The sequence below is a fragment of the Phodopus roborovskii genome, unplaced genomic scaffold (assembly GCF_943737965.1).
Source record: "Phodopus roborovskii unplaced genomic scaffold, PHOROB, whole genome shotgun sequence".
NCBI classification, from domain to species: Eukaryota; Metazoa; Chordata; class Mammalia; order Rodentia; family Cricetidae; genus Phodopus; species Phodopus roborovskii.
Window position 1 is genome coordinate 3,816,344 of NW_026125562.1, and position 3,527 is coordinate 3,819,870.

At 43.7% G+C, this 3,527-nt stretch overlaps 1 non-coding gene across 1 annotated transcript; it reads left to right on the forward strand.

Annotated features, from left to right (window-relative positions):
• The first annotated feature begins 414 nt into the window (after positions 1-414).
• On the forward strand, positions 415-549 carry LOC127216907 (small nucleolar RNA SNORA70). The gene has a single exon (XR_007834055.1). It is a non-coding gene; the product is annotated as a small nucleolar RNA SNORA70 (small nucleolar RNA).
• The last annotated feature ends 2,978 nt before the right edge of the window (positions 550-3,527 follow it).

The following is a 3,527-nucleotide window of genomic DNA, read 5'->3' on the forward strand; positions in this document are numbered from 1 at the left end:
GGGTGTTCTGCTAAAGTGTTGGAAAACTGAGATATATCCCCAGACACTGATTGGTTTCTCTCTTGAGTCTATAGTTCATTTCAGCTCCAGAGGAAAAACATTAAAGCAAAGTTGTTGTCATGCCCTAATAATGAAGCAAACTTTTAAACCAGAGGTGTGTTTAAACTGTAAGCACTATTTACATGTGAGACCCACACAAATAAGAACAAGATGGAGTTAGAATACTGTCTGGTAGAGCAGTTGCCTAGCATATGCCAGACCCTGGGTTTAATCTTGAAAAGGGAAAACAATTTTTTTTTTTTAAAAGAAGAAATATTTTAAAGAATCAAGCTCTCCAATGAGAAAACAATGCTCTCTGTCAAAACTCAAAGGACTTCCAATACAAGGTGAGAGACAAAACAGTTTCCTCATCATACACAGCTAATTAAGCTGACCAGGTCCCTGTCCCCATGGGGGCCTGGTGTGCAACAGTTGCAAACAGAAGCCTCTTTGGTAGTGTGTGCAGCCTGCTGCCTATATGGGCTGCGCTAGGGGACCTTGGAGACAATTTTCTGGCAGGTATTCAAGTTTCCGATCTCAATGCTGTCCCCAGTCTAGGCTCCAGACAGGTGGGCATGGTGCCTTGGGGAAGCCCCAGGGCACATGGCCAGGGTTCACACTAGCCAGGTCATCATGTCCATTCACACCAAACTGAAGAATAAGAAACACGTGATTGGGGCTCTTCATGGAGCCAAGTTCAAGCTCCCTGACTACCAGAAGATCTACATCTCAGAGAAGTGGGGCTTCACCAAGTTTAATGCCAATGGCTTTGAAGACAAGGTCACTGCGAAGCAGCTCATTCCTGATGGCTGTGGGGTCACGTGTGTCCCCTCGTGGTCCCCTGGACAAATGTGAGCCTTGCATTCCTGAGGGCTTCCACAGATCTCTCTGGTATCCTACCAAATCATGCTCAGTAACAGACTCACATCCCTGAAAACAAACAAACAAAACAAACATTTAAGAAAAAAAAAGAGTTGTTACCACATTTTTGTCCAACTATATTTTCTGGCCCCATTCTGATTAACCCTCTGTACACAAAGTCTTGATACACTGTGTAACCCCCCCTCCCCCCCAGAGAAGGAAGTAAGAACAGCAAGATAAGCAGGAATTGAAAAGATGCCCATGGAAGAAGGGACAATCATGCCCCAAGTTCAAGAGCCACATGAATAATTTTAAATAGTCAAAACATTTTCCCCCTCTTTTGAGCCTGGGTGAATTCATTGAGAAGGGAGTTTATGTTGTGTTTTTAGGAGACAGAAATACTAAGGAGGCATTATAAGAAGTGTTTTAAAACATGGTAAGGTTTGTCTGAGAAAACCACCCAGAGACCTCCCCCCTCCCCCACCACTTCTCAGGGCAAAGGGCAGGGGAGAGCAGAGTCAGCTCTCTGTGCCATACTGCACAATATTTTGCTGATAAAATTTCATTACATTTGAAGCCTCTGCAGCAAGTCTGGAGCAATCATTAAATACAAATAAAAACTGCCAGTGTGTAATAGAATCCAAGATAAAGCTGGCAGAAGCTGACTGTAAACAGGGCTGTGTCAACAGAAACTGATTAGGAAACTAGAGAGTGTCACAGCTAGGTCCCCAAACTCTCGGGGACCCTGAAACAGAGATCAAAGATGGTGTTTGCTTGCATGCATGATACCATCCAGTTCTCTTCCAGTCACAGATTTGCTCCCCTGTGACACTGGGCAGGTGATACAGGGAAGGGGTTGACAGCACTGGCTAGGCAACACTTTTGCACAGACTCCCCAGGTTTGGCATGGCAGGGCACTGAGTTCCCAGACTCTCAGCTGGTTGCTGATATATATGTGAGCTCTGGCGCACTCAGGAGGAAGAATTTAGACGGGGCCTTCTCTTCGCTCATAAAACTAAACTCCTGGGATGTAACTTTTTGTTTTTGTTTTACGTTGTTATTTTGGTTTGAGGTTTTGCTTTGTTTTCTTTCAGGGGTCCATAGCAAACTTTTTGTGTAAACAAATGCTGATATAACAGAAACCATAAACTTAGCAGTCTGCAGACCAGTGCCAACAACAGACTTAAAAAGACTGCTGAGGTTGGTCTTTCCCTGTGGCTGCATGCCTTAGGAGGGCAGTACAGAAAGACCTGGAAATAACCTCACCCTTTATCAGCCTTTCTCTGAAGCCCAGGACCTTAGCTGAGGCAGCCTGTGGGGGTTAGGGGATGGGCTGAATCCTGCTCCAGTCAGTGAGGGCAAGCCACACTGTCATCTGGGATCACTGGTTGGATCTAGGAACCCACGTATATAAGAGAAAAACACAAGCATTTCATTTAATCTACATGGACATGGGAATCTTCACAAGAGACTGAAGTCTAAAGAAACGACTAAAGCCTGCAATTTTTGTGCTTTTTAGATAGTGAAGAATAAACCTAGGGAGGAATGATGAGACAAATGGATGTCTAGACTACAGTGCTAAATTCTATGTATTAAGAAGGGGTGAACTTTGAGAGTCACTTCACAGTGCATTTATTCCAATTAGACTCCTAGCTAGTTGCAGTTAGGAGTCTTGGCTATGCTGCAGCCTTGGTGTGTGAAGGATATCTCCAGGAAGAATCTTCAGGGCTTGCTAAATATGGACATGGACGGGCCAGATGACCTTTTCTAAAGATGTATGTTTAGGTTGCTAGAAACCCATATATATATATATATTTTTTTTTAGAAGCCCAGCTATCCCTTTAAGAAACATATTGGTAAAGTTTCTGTTTTGTGGCTGGAGAAGTGACACAGCCATTAATGGTGAAAAGAAAGTATTAACTTAGGACGCCCATGACCAAGTTCTTAACACAAAGGAGATTTATTTGCCCCAGAGGGACAGAGGACAGGGAATACAAGACAAATGCAGGAGACAGAGATGAGGGAGAAGGGGAAAGGAACAAGGGAGACAGGGCAGGGATATTTGTCTCAGAGTGGGATAAAGGATAGAAAGGAGAATGGCATGGCCCCGGGGACTTTGATTACTGGAGGAAGAGGCCAAATAAGGGAAAGACTTTGGTGGCTAGCATTTAGGAAGGTAATCTAATGGTTTTTTAGCAAAGCAAAGAGAACCAGGGAAAAGGACAAGGCCTGCCAGAGCCATGCCTGTCATGCAGGAGCTGGCCAAAGTGCCTTCAAAGAGCCCTGGCTGCTCTTCCTGAAGATCTGGGTTCAGTTCCCAGCATCCACCTAGTTCCAGAGGATCTGACGCCCTCTTTTGGCCTTTGAGGGCACTACACACATGTGGGGCACAGACATTCACACAGGCGAAACACCTGTACACAGAAAATAAGTTTTAAAGTTTCCATGTTTTTCTTCTTAGAAATGTTTCTTATTTTCTATCAGGTTGTATTGCTTCTCTGCTTTCTGGAAAACTTTGTTTTGCTTTATTCTTAATATCTGAAGTATGTGGGAAATTTACTGAATTCTAGCTCGTCAATATCTTATGGGATTTTATTTTCTTAATTTTAGATTTTAGCAAATGTTTT